The sequence below is a fragment of the Dermacentor andersoni genome, chromosome 2 (assembly GCF_023375885.2).
Source record: "Dermacentor andersoni chromosome 2, qqDerAnde1_hic_scaffold, whole genome shotgun sequence".
In the NCBI taxonomy this organism is placed as follows: Eukaryota; Metazoa; Arthropoda; class Arachnida; order Ixodida; family Ixodidae; genus Dermacentor; species Dermacentor andersoni.
In genome coordinates this window covers 191656741-191670570 of record NC_092815.1, presented here as the reverse complement: position 1 = coordinate 191670570, position 13830 = coordinate 191656741, and the positions used below count along the sequence as shown (strand labels likewise).

Below are 13830 nucleotides of genomic sequence, written 5' to 3'. Positions count from 1 at the left end.
CTTATCCTCCGTTCTTGTGTCATTAGCTCATCAACCTTTGCAATTTTGTTAGGGGTGGCTTTGGTCCGGTCTGGGATCGTCTTTGCAGCTTTCACGTCCTTCTTTGAACCGTTTCTTCTAACGCTTCACAGTGGCCAATGAAATGCAATGGTCAATGTACACGGCAACCATACGGTGACCAATTTCTTTTTGGGAAACACCTTCAGCTGTCAAAAACCTCACGGCACCACGCTGCTCAACTTCTGGAGCGTCCATTACGTCGCGCAACCATGTTCAACACAGTGTATGAGCCCATTAAAGAACATTTATCCTCACACTTGCGTGTCATTTTCGTAAATGAGAGATGCCTGTGTGCTACGCGCAGGCCTTGCAGATAATGAACAGAACCATAATTGCGCAGGGTGGGTAGGCTCACTTTCATTTGACTCGCCCTCGTACATTGGAAATGTGAAGATACAATGGAATATACAAATGCGAAGATACAGCTTGATAACTCTGGAAACAAAGTTCACTGCACGTATGCACAAAACCTCGCAGAAAGATATCTAAACATACGTATAATAAGTCTCCAATAAATCTACGGATCTAAGAAAAAGTCACGGTATATAATGGGTCAAACAAGGCAAATAAACATGTTGCGCAGGCACAGGTTCACAGAATCCTTGATCCCGCCCCCATTCCATCCACTCCCCCCGATGTATCGCGCGCGACGGAAGGCGGCGCGCTTGCTTCTCACTTTTCTCCCTTGCGCACACAAGACTGAGCCACCATCGTCGACTCACCCATTCCCCTCCATCCCCCACACGCTTTCACTTGCCCATACAGCATGTGGCGTGCAGTCACGATGTCATCACCCTTGGACTTCATGCGGAACATGAGGGCGACGGCAGGAATGCGTCTAGAGTGTCCGTATAATTGCTATCGCAATATTATAATAAGCGTATCCGGCAGCTGAAGCGTCCCCCCCCCCCCCCCCCCGCGCATGGCCCATTACTTTCCGCAAAAGAAGTAACAAAATATAACTTTCACCATGCGACAATTCGCTGCTTCGCAACAACGTTATTTTTTTTTCCTTTTGTGGGGCGGGGGCACCGTAATGAAAAAAAAACGGAAAGGAAAGTATGTTGGTCACAATCGAATGCCTGCTTTGGGCAACTAATGTGGCTAATAAAGGAATATCGAAGAAAGCACGAGACGCTTGGTCCACCAAGAACCATGCGCATACTGTTCGGTATCCTACATCGGCGAGACAAGACTTTCTGCACAGGTTGCGCTCAAGCGAACGCGGTGCAATCCGTCGAGTCCCCACAGCGATGGCGGCGAGCGACCATTGTGTCTTTTTCTCGTCTGCTGGCTAGAAAGCGTCCAAAACTCTGCCAGGCGAAAATGCACTCGGCCAGAAAAAACCGAACGCGCAACGAAGTGCGCCGCGCAGTGGTCGGGGCAACACGAGAAAAACGCATGCGCTCTGGCTGGCTCTGGCAGCCCGCGGGTAGGAGAGCGAGAACAAAAAAAAATCAAGAGGCTCAATGTGTCCTTGTCCAAATTTGCTTCAATCTACCCTTCGAGATCACTGGATGCGATAAAAGGGCTTCGGAAGAGTCACACGTATAGAGAACTCTTGGCTAGAGAGTCGAGCTATGCAGTCGAGCTATGGGAGTCGAGCTATGGCAGACCTTGCAGTTTGTCACCTGAGGATAGCTTAGATGATGGAGCTCCTTCCCAAGTAACCTCAGTGAGTCTTGAGGATGTCATGCGGATATTTTCAGACTATAATCTTAATTGTCCAGGGTTGGCCGAGAACGCCTGTAAGTCCTTCTTGAGGAACTAATCTGTGGGCAGGGGCAACTCGGAGAAATTGGGACGGCTAACATCCACGACACTTGATAATATCCTAGGTACAGAGTCTATCCCTGTAAATCATGTAGGTATAAAAGAAAGTTCACTGCCCCGTTAGGTACATCTTCCGAAGAAATGCATGAGATAATGAAAAACATGGGCGCGGCTCGGCCCTGCGTCCGGATAGGGTGCCCGTTCGGGTAATGAAACAATTTCCAGTGCCGTCTGGAGAAAAGTCTTAAACAATTTAAGTTTCCGGCGCTTGCCGGATGGCCTTCGACTGTCAAGAATAGTTTTCATCCCGACGAGCTGCGATGCGGCCACCGCGGCCTACCTCCGTCCAATTACAATCTCCTCGGTTATTGTCCGCACCTTCTGCCGACTAATTCCTTTAAGACTACAGGATTCCTACTATTTTAACAAGCTACGGAGTGGTTTCTCCCATGACAGGGCTGCACAGTCGAACCTTTTACTCCTGCAAGGCATTATGAAGCATCCCAAAAAGCTGCACAGGCGTCTCTGCAGCCTCTCTCGATTTACAGAAGACGTTCGACTCCATAAACCACAATGCACTATCCACGGCTCTTGAATAGGGTGGCTGCCATCTTGCCTATTCTGAGAGCATTCGCGACCTATACAATTGCCAAGCAAATACATTTCTTTACAGAGGTAAATCTGACAACGTCAGAATATATTTACAAAGGTGTATTAAACATGGTCATTCCTTATGTCCGTTTCTCTTTAATCTAACTCTAGTTCCTTTGCTCCATGAACTTAACTCATCGGCATTCGGGTATGCCATCAGTGGCCAAATGATCGGCCCAATGGCGTATGCAGATGATCTCTTATTTGTCGCTCATCATACGAGGAACTGCGCAGAAACCTGGATGTTGCACAGACGCACTTGAAAAAAATTGGATTGGCAATAAACCCCCTTAAAACCCAATATTTTGGTTGGCGGTTCGACTCCCACAGGCTAAAATGGTACGACTATGGCACTCCCCCCCCCCCTGAAGGTAGCTCCCATGATCGAACCAAAGGGACGGAATGAACCAATTCGATACCTGGAAGTCTGAACTTTTTTAAACAAACATCCTACACCTTCAATTGATACAATTCGGCGTGATTCAGGTCTGAATAATTCCGTCCAGTTGAAGCCATTTCACAAACTTAACTGCATCTGAACTTGTTCTGAAATTGATGCATGCAGCCTCCAGCTCTTGACAGTTCAATCTTTAACATACGCTTTAACATACGCCAGGAGCTCAAACGAATCCTTCATCTACCGGCGTCATTTCCTGACATCATTATTCACACTCCGTCATACACACGCTGTTTACCTCACGTTCTGAAGTATACATAAGCTTCCATGAACCTTCCGTCATCCAACTGTGAACAAGGCTTTCGTAGGGAAGCCGAAACGTCTTTTAGATTTAATCATTTTTTAGCATTTCTGTTGGTCGGTGTCCATCGTTTTATTGCTTCATACAGCCGATGGGCGATATCTTTAGCTTCTGCTTGTACCTAGTGCAAGGGAAATACAGTTCTGGTGTCTGGTAAAAGAAAGCTTAAACAAATAAGACCAGTAATAAAGTAATGTGGTAATGTAGACAGCGCTTGGAGCCTGACTGGATTATACGATTTACCTCTTTGTTCAATCTTTCTCTGTTCTGGGGGGACAGTATGAACATGTCAATATGTACAACTCATGTTGCTTTTAACGTGTCTTGCTTCTGTCAGCTGCTGCATTCCTCTTGTAGTTAAATGCCACTTTATATTCTGGCCACATATGTGCCCCCATCGGGAAAATGTGCACAATGCCTCTCCGGTGCTCTGACAATGTCACCCCAGTGTTTTTAGTTCCTTCGGCTCGTTCTTGTTTTTAAACGTATTATTGGCAGGCTTAATTTTTTGCGTCTTATGTGTCTAATTCTTTTAGTAATCGGAGGTTGAAATTTTATGCCTGCTGGTACCTACTGTGGACGATAGTCGCTCTTCATCTCTTAATACGAAGGATCGTCGGAACACTGAGAATCCTTCAAAACAAGCAACCTCTGTCTTGTATTTTCGCTTCTGGCACCAGCATGGCTACACCTGCACATCCAAGTGGAAAAAAATAGTTTTTACGAGCAGCTCGACCCACAAAAATATCCATCCTAGTTCAACTGACATTTTCCCCGTTGTGAGAACCGGTCATCCGACTCCAAGTGACACCTTCGAAACGTAAAGATTTCACAGCTTACTACAGGTTGAAATAATCGAACGAGAACAACAACATTTACAGATGTCCGTTTGACGCATAATGCATAAACTATGGCATTTACCCGCAGAGGAGCATCTGCAAGGTATGTGGAAGAGCAAAATGCAAGGCAATGATGTTGCATATGCAGTGCGCAAATAGCGAGACGTACAGTGTGTTTATTATTTTCAAACCTTCAATTTCAGCAGTGAGCCAAGGCCACGCAAGTCATGCAGAACATCAAAGAAGCAGAAGACGTAAGTTATGAAACATTTTGGTCTGGTGCACGAAGTGAAAAACAAGTATCTATTAGTGTTCCTGCATATGCTCCCGCAGGGAGCAGAGTTGCGCATAACTTTACCGGCACCGCTCGCACCGCTATTCGCTGGGCGCTATCACGTGGTCCAAAATGACGTCAAATGATGAACTGCGCCGCTGCGAAGCCAACTTTACGGATGCTGCGCCGACTCGTTTCCGTCAGTGCCATCGAAATTGCAATCAGCGGACCGTCGAGCGTGCGTAGCAGCGATCGGCTCCGGGTTGCATGTACGGCATTCAACGATATTAAGTTAATCACTTTGGTGAAGTGCTACGAAGCACATCATTTTGACACTTGTATTCCAGCATGATGGGTTGCAGCGCACCAAACTGCACAAATCGCACGGAAGGTGACAAGGAGCATTTTGCGCAGTGCCGTGCGGACGGACGAGACCGGCCGGCACCGAAAGGGAGCAGGATATGCGAGGGGCGTTGGCCTTGTTTACGTAGGTGAGTTCGGCTTGTTTACACTAAATCAGCATTTATCTCGTGTAGCACTCCTGTACACGCGGAAATGCGTACGCCTGGCATCAGAGGTTGTTCACTTGTCCAATTTTTGGTGTATATGTGCAGCGCGAGATAGAGGCCGTACAAAGAAAGGACAACACGTCTGTGTCGCGCTGCACATATACGCCAAGAATGTTAACTTACCAATTCGCCCAATTCGCTGTGCTGCTTGTACGATTGTTCCGACTATGCGGCTCCAGAACTGTGTGCTCAAAACAGAGTAAATGCTAGCAGATATAATTTGCCCGCTGCACCCTGGCTTTTCTCTACTGTTTCTTTTTTTAATTTTTGTCGGCGGTCTGATTTGTTATGCAAGGTCCATTGATGTACTGGTGTTCATTGTTTTGTAGTAAGCGAAAAGTTTTGCGCTCCCGCTGATGAGGCCGCTGTGATAGCTTCAGCATTTACCACCCGCGATACATTCCTTGTTTGATCAGCCTTAGTCGACGTGAGGAATGTTAAATTATTTTTGTACGTTGCTGCGTTGCTGCACTGTGTTATAGTAAATTAACCTGAGTAGTATGAAGAGATAAAGAAAAATGTATTGTCATATTACAGTCTGCACTGTGGGAATAATTACTTTGCAAGTTTGCCATCTTATGTGATTAGTGCAATATAAATAACCTGTGTTACTCTTAATAACCTGTTGCCTTTCCAGTGGCTTTGAATTCTGCCCCCCAAGGCTCCAAGAACCAGCACTCATCCCCTGCTGCCACCAGCCGTTGCTCATCCATTCCCTTGAATGAAATAAATTTGATCTAGAAGCTCGTGCACCTTGAAGCTTTTTCCACTTGCAGATTTGCTGCTACGAAGCAGCTGTTAAGCTTGCAGGATCAATCGTAAAAGTAAGCTTTGCATAAAGTGTGCGCATGTAAACATTTGAAATGCGTTTAAATCTACGTGTCTGTGCCGCATATATCGAAAACGTGCAGAAGCTTAACGGTCACTGACATACCTGCAGGCACGATAGTTTTCTTGGCGACGATTGTTATTTGTCTGCCTTCGGCAGCCAAAATGTGCTCACATAATTGTCCACCACACGTGTGTGAAGTTTTCTTTAAACACCCTTTAAAACATGTCTTACCTTCCGGCCTCCGTGAGAAAACGTCATATGCATGCTCAAAAACATTGCACCGCTTTTTGTTGCAAGGTAATGCGCGTTTGCACGCGAATGTTTTAACTGTTCCAGCCACCGGCGTAGTCAGGATTTTATTTCGAGGGGGGGGGGGGGGGGGGGGGGGGGGGCTACTCCTATTTGTACGTTCGTGCATGTGTTTGTACATGTACGTGTGTATATGTACGTGTATATATGTACATACAAACTAAAAATTTCGGGAGGTTGGCACCCCTCCGGCTGCGCCATTCGTTCGAGCGTAGCCGGCATTAAAAAGTGTGATCGTGCTCAGCGCTTGCGAACAATTGCCGCATCTAGCTCGCGACCAGCAGACAAAAATCAGATGGAACACCGCGCGGCATTTGCCTCCTGCGCGCGCGAGGAGTGGCTTCACTGCAGAGCTGGAACACAACGGCGGACCTATGCGCAACTCTGCTCCCTGCGGGAGCGTATACAGAAACACTATGTATCCACTTTCAGGCCATCTGACGGCACTCCTCCTGCCAGCATGGTCATGGCCACTGAATGCCTAAGCCATCTGAAAGCATCACGCGAGCAGAGAGTACAGCAAAAAGACGTGCTATACCATTTAGCATTTTCTATAGCTGGCATGATGCGCACTTTGTCAATTGATGAACAACTGGACACAATGGATGCTACGCAGGACTTAGTGTACAATAAAATCAAAGAAACAAGAGGAAAAGAAAATGAAACTCATTACTATGTAGTTTTTCCACGCATTGCTTTCTTCATTTCTCTGTTTGACGCTGTAGTAATGTTCATGCGATATAGTAGTTCAGCAAATAAACTATGAACTTGCACGGTTACCATCTGCAGTCTTTCACACGGTTCTCCTGCCACGGCACCCTGCCATAAGCAACCTTGTCAAAAATGATTTTTATTAGAACACAGCGTTTAGGCCACATAACTTTAATATGTTTTGCTTCATCAACGTGTCTGATATATTACATAATACAGCAAGAAAAATCTGTGCAGATCCAACGCACATCTTGGAATGTTTGAACACATAACAGGGCAGCGCGAGAAAACAAGGACGATGAAAGGCGTATGATCCTTTCATCGTCCTTGTTTTTTCGGGCTGCCCTGTTATGTGTTGAAAAATGTACCAACTGGCCCAAATAAGAGCCTTACTGCTCCGTAGAATCTTTGTGAAATAAAGAATTTGTGATGCACTTAAATACTATGACTTTGTTCTATTCGAACATCCCAACTTTAGTCCCACGTCTGTAACCTCGTGCAATGTTTATTCACCGCAGAGGTTGCTTAGACATTATTACCACATTATATTTATGAGCGGAACCGTAACGTGCAGGGTTTGTGCACTGCACAACCTAGGTCATAATGCAAACAGGAGGAAGCGAATGCATAATTTCAGATGTCAGACCAGTGATCTTGAGAGAAGAGTTGTGAGAATAGGAGCAAAGTGTGTCAGATGAGAACACATCAGGCTTTTACACCGACTGTGTGACAGTACAGCATACCTAGTGGCACAAGAATGGAGAAGCTACAACATTACCTGTAGTGTTTATACACTACATATAACTTATACCTACGGTACCCCAAATACCTACGAAGAAACATTCTATGTACCGGTTTTAAGTCGTGATTTGTTTAACTACGCGGAACAGAGGTGTGCTTTACTTTAGTATACTGACAATCAGCAAGCAAGGTAAACAAATACCAGAGCTAATACATATATGTGTGTGTCAGCGCAACGATATATGGCAGAATACTGACAGACAGACCAACATGAAATTGTGGCAGCCCAGACAGAGGAAAGTTTGCTTTAAGTGTGTGCTCTGCAACTTGTCTGCATGCATGCAACCAGTACTTTCTTAGCTATGCTCACATTACCTGCCCGAGTGGCAAGCTGCGCCGTGCAAGGTGACCAGAGCTTCGTTGCCTGTGCCGTAAGCGCTCCACTTCTAATCAGTCAGGTTTCCTTGCAGCCTTCAGTGTCGCTGGTACCCGCAGGGCACAGCAGATGGCCTTTCAGTCTGGTGATTCCTTCGATAGGAAGTTGTGCCGCACTATACATGCGGACACTTTCCTCCTGATGTTATCTTCCTTCGCCTTAAAAGGCCGGCGAAGCATCCACCATCTTTGTGCCAGTACACCTAAGGCATTTTCTACAACTGTAATTAAATATTCTATGCTGCAACTCCTCGAATTGTGTGGTCGCTCTGCGGTCTGCAATGCATGGCGGCGCTATTGCTGTACGTGAGCTCCATGAGAGAAGCGGGTGAAGACCTGTAGGAAAACAGGTGTTTCACAATGGGGAAGACTTATCGGGATTGCAAGATTTCAGAGATACAATGACCTGCAGTTTTATTGTTACACTTTGGTAGCATTGCACTGAAATGCTATGTGTTGGCTCAAACGTTTCAGGAACTCATTTTCAATATCCCTGTTTACAAAGAATTCAAGCCACTTTAATGTGTAGTCTATTTTGCTTGATTACAATTTTGTGTGATGCAATGGTCCCCCACGACAATACCCTTTTAACATGGCAGCATGCACAATCTGACTTGAAAACGTTTGAGGTATAGGTTAGGGTATAGTGTGCCTACATACATATTGAAAGGGCCACTACATGTCAATATATTTCGGAAGTTTCTAAGTACCACCAAGGTTATATATACATCAGCTGAACAAGGACGTTTCAGCTACATGTCTCAAAGAAAACATTTTAGGAGCGGCACTACAAATTATAAATATTGGAAGGCAACAAACCGTTACAGTTAATGTTGGTCATGGCTGCACAATGAGGAAGCATTGTGTTGAGCATATCACCACTCACTATTTTTCGAATATGACCTCATCATGTACGTCTTCAAAGGGAAGGCTTCATCGCCGACGAAAAAATAAGGAATGTCGCCTATCTTTACAAGACTTGCACACGCAGGAACGACAAGGGTGCGGTCAATAATTTTCGTTTGCAGGTTGCTCCTGCTGAAAATGCCACCATCTCATTCCCGTCCATGGTGATCAATTTCAACATACGGGAAGCTAGAACGGAAACAAGTACGCAGAAACATAGCATTGATATTTAAGAGGTGTGGCACTCATCAGTAAACGAAAAATTTAACAAAATTGACAAATAATGATGGATGCAGTAATGATGTAAGATCTTTCTCACTATTGGAGTAATATAAAGAGTAAAGGAAACTTAAAGGTTAGGTGTACAATCTTTCTATTTTATTTTGTACTCTTCGATTGATTTGTTTAGCATTTACATATAAAGCGTTTCCTTATACATATATGTTTTGTACGGATGATCACGTTTCACAGTTTTTCTTTGTGAACATCAAGTGTACCATTACCAAGGCTTCGTTCTAACGGTTCATGGGCACTCTGAACAATAACTGAACCGAAATGAATAATAATGCACGCAGAAAAGTGGTTTTTTACCACTTTTCTGAAAAACCATTATTTTTCGTTTTGATTTTAGTTTCGTCTCACGGGCTGTTTCCACTTGTTGCGCTCTCAGAGACTGATGTCTGGTTTGCAATATGTCAAAGATTGCCTTCTTGACGCTCTATTTTTTTTTATGGCACGCAAAATGCGACTACAGCGGCTCACTGGTGGGCGCTGATGTGTACAGAGTATGCCGCCTTATTTGCGAGTTTCCTGCCTTGAGAATCGCGAAAATTGATTGCCTCAGGGCTGCGATAAGATGACGGGTTACGTTATATATTTATCGATGCTTGCGAAAATAAAATCTATAGTTGAAAGTGAAGCGCTGTGTCTGTGTATCTGTTTCTTTCTACGTCCTCGTTCAGTCGCGCTTATACACTCTACAATCGATTCTAACCAACTAGCTCGCCAACGTGTTTTAACCAAAATATATGAAACCATTACAGCCGCATTGGCGAGCTGCGGAATTGCGAAGACGCGAGCACAAGTCCACTCGAAAATAGAAAACCTGCGGCACAAATACAGGTATGTGTCTTTTTCTTGCACGCTTATGTAGCAATGGGAGTTGTGTAGTGCACGTGGCACACGTGTGTGTTCGTCTATGCGAGGAGGGTGCCTGCTCTATATGTAGCGTGTTGAGGCGATGCTGGTTGAAATGTTGTATATTCAGGGAAACATTAATATTTCGGAAAGCCCGTACACGCCTACACGGCCGATATCAAATACTAACAAAAATGTGCTTAGAGCAGCCACAAATTTGGACTTTGTGTCTGGTGGCTTTAAGTGGCATTATGTGGACAGCGGTAGTGCAGTTGTGTTCCCGTCAGCGCACGGTCTCGGTAATGCACATGTAATACAAGCGGCCTAGCCACGATACTTTTGGCTGTCGTGTGCGCTTGCTGTTTTCAATAAACTGTTCGGAAGCGTCGGCGCCCTTATAATGCCCGCAACAGTTATCACAGCTAAAATTTTGCAATGTCACTGTGCACATGTATGTTTCATGGCTCCTCTCATTTTTTATTAATGTTTTTTTTTATTTTTTACATACTAGATTGCACACGAAGAACCGAACAACAGGTTCCGGATCCGTTCCGTGGAAGCTTTATTGGAAAATACATAAATTCTTGGGATCATGGTCACCAAATGATGCCAGTCTTGCTGTGCAAAGCAGCTGTGGAAAGCTCACAGTCTCCGAAGTAAGCATGCACGGATCTTTCAACACCCTCGGTTGAATTGTATCAAACTGTTCAAAGTGTCACCTAAGTTCTTACGACTATAAAGCATGCATTCAGTTTCTGTGACTGGATCTCTTCATGTCAGCAATGCTTTTTCAACCTTTTACATATTGTCCGAAGCATGAAAACAAAGGAGTCATGGGAGCAGCATGAGTTATGGACATCTGACGCTCCATTAGACAGCCTGGAACCACCAGGAAACGACGAAAACAGCCCACCACCATGCATTTTCTACGAGTCAGTGCCAACAGTGATGGACAGCCGGGTTGGCCAGCCGTCCACAGACCGGACATTTCCCACCCAGCCCACCCCAGGCCAGCCCGCCCCAGGGCGACCTTCCCCAAGCCACTCTATCCCTGCCAGACCAGCTGCAGGCCAAAAAAGAAAAAGAGAAGCAGGGACGGCGTCCTGGGGTATATTGTCCAGGAACAAAAGAAGTTTCGGGCAAGCTGGTACGCCTTGAAAATACAGGAGCTCGAACTTTATAAAAGGGAGCTCAAGTTGCAAGAGGAAGCTGCAAAGCGGGACACGCAACTAATTGATGTGTCGAAGGATTTTTTTTCCTGTTAGAATAATCAGCGTGCTTTGGTTTTATTTCAATACCTTCAAGGCCCGAAGGTGTTGCGGAAAGTGGTAATTATTAGAAGGTTAATAAAATTCATAGTTGAAACCACTGAACTTCCTTTCACTCGTGAGTGTCACGACCTGTCACGCTGAAGCAGTACATTCAATAGTGGCATGATCCATAATGAAAGACAATGCAAATGTTACATGCAATGAAATTCACATGTTCAAAAATCAAACAGCAGTACAGGAGTTCACACTCTCCTATAAGCATACGTGGTTTCATAATTGCCTACGATAAGCTCTTGCGCATGTAAGTTCTTCAATAGAAAGGTATGCACAGTGGTGGCTGAAACCTACTAATTACAGCCCAAAAAAATGGAAGTTTTCCCGACAGCCTTCACAAAGTATTCTGCATAAAACAGGAAATGCTTTATCTGCTTTTAGAGTCAAGGAGGCCACAGCTATATACTGTGTCCACGTACAACGTTGCGGATGCAATGGTAGGACCTTCTGACAACTTCGTTAAAATAGAACCAGTCAGGTACAGACTTTCACATCTGTGTTTCTACATCTAAAGAAATTTTACGAAAGCAATAAAGATGTGATAAGAAATGGCTGCCTATGTAGATATAAGTGAAGTGTCTGTCCTAGTATAGCACACATAAGGAGCTTTCCAGTGTAGCTTAGGTGAGCTGGCTGCTGGCTTTTTACAACCAAGTGCTTTGCCACCCTATTGAAAAAATATGTATGAGAATCTTACGAGAACTTCTCTACGCTATTATTGCTCCGTAGACTCAACGATGTCGTATGTCACATGTGTACGAGAGGACATTGTCACTGAACGAGATCGTTCTCGTATGGGTACATTAAACGAGATTATTCTCGCATAGCTATGCTTGAAGAGATAGTTCTCGCACGTCTATGCTCAACGATATCGTTCTCGTTTGTGTATGCTACATGAAAATGTTCTCGTTCAGCTATGCAAAATGACACTATTCTTGTTTAGCTGCATTCTACAAGTGTTCTCATTTGTGTTGAATGAGTTCTTTTGTTCATGCAATATTTTTGGTGAAGTTTCACACAGTAACATCTACTGCCAACATTACAGCGAGTTAATTTCTATGAGGTGAGTCGGCCGATGTGTCAGCTCGTAGACAAAGAGGACACTTCTTAGGGCACACAATTAACACAAACCATCTTTATTTTGCATCCCGAAGCATGGTGGCCAGGTGCTTGTTCAGGTCCTTCAGCCTCCTTGCCTCTGTATCCACAGTGCTCGGCGTTTTTGACACAAAGTGCTCGTATGCCTCTGCAGAAAAATGTAAACAAAGCAGCCGGCCCTGTTAGATTCTAACAAGCCATTGGAACTGACATGCACAATAGGTGGCTCAACTGCATAACTGAATGGGCTGGTTCTTGCCTGATATTGTGTGTAAAGTGTGAAAATCTCACAGAGAAACAGGAAAAAGAGAACACGGAGGCTTATGAGTTTTCTACCTATGTAAATTGATATTTCAACATTAACCACAGCAGTTGAAAGCAAGTACTCGTCCTCGCATTGTCTTGTTCCTGTCTCTGTTAAATGTTCGTGTTTTACAGACAATATAAATGGCTGCAGAATTGCAATACAAGACCACAGAAATAATCTAATACTTTTCCACAAGTATTTTACATTAAATGAACAAGTATAACAAGCTCATGCAAGTGAATACACAGATAGCACTGCTCTTTGCTACCGCACTGCGGAATATGCAGACGGAAAACGCTGCATAGATGCCAGTGCAGAATTGTTTATAGGAAAGATTAATGCACCTTTAATACTACTATAGAAACTAAATGATAGTTTTTGTGAAAGAGTTCTAGTTTAAGGCCTAAACAAGCTCCATGGCAGTTTGCATTTAAGGAGTGTAAGCATCCTCTGAAAACATGTACATGAGGAACACTGCAGAAAGAGCACTTTAAAAAAAGAACACGAGTTTATTTATCACCAAGGCCAACCCTTGTGTCTTCTTAAATATTTATCAAAAGTCAAACTCAAAACTGATACTGAGGTGCAAGGTGTCCATATCATATTACCTTGTGAAAGCACCGTGGTGCTTGGATGTTGTGGGACCAACTCGGACGTGGAGATCAGCACTGATCAGCAACACTGCAGTCTGCTTACAGCTTTTCTGCAGGCCCAGCCACACCTGCATTAAAACAAGTGAGCTTGGTGTCACAAGAGTACTGTATTTAGCCGCATAATGATCGCACATTTTTGTAAAAAAATGGTCGCAAATTCAGATGTGTGATCATTACGCCGGTTAAATTTCCTGCAAAAAGAATTTTTTTTTATCCCGCGTTTGCTGCGGGATGGCAACAGGTCAACAAATAGGTGGTTGCCACTGGGTGTAGGTCGGGACACCAAAACAAGAATGGCGGCCGGCGCAGCAAGCTGAACACACCAAATGCGCCGAACGCGATTTTTTTTTTCTCGTGAGTACATTACATGCATTGAAACAGTTTCTTCCGTATCCGGAATGAATAATATCATTAATATCAGTAAGTTTGTGTCAATAACATAGCCATGTCCA

At 44.4% G+C, this 13830-nt stretch overlaps 1 long non-coding RNA gene across 1 annotated transcript; it reads right to left on the bottom strand.

Moving 5' to 3' along the window:
• Positions 1-12440: 12440 nt before the first annotated feature.
• LOC126540290 (uncharacterized) lies at positions 12441-13622 on the bottom strand. The gene is made up of 2 exons (XR_007601501.3): positions 13334-13622; positions 12441-12566 (listed from the first exon to the last, which is right to left on the bottom strand). It is a non-coding gene; the product is annotated as an uncharacterized lncRNA (long non-coding RNA).
• Between the last annotated feature and the right edge of the window lie 208 nt (positions 13623-13830).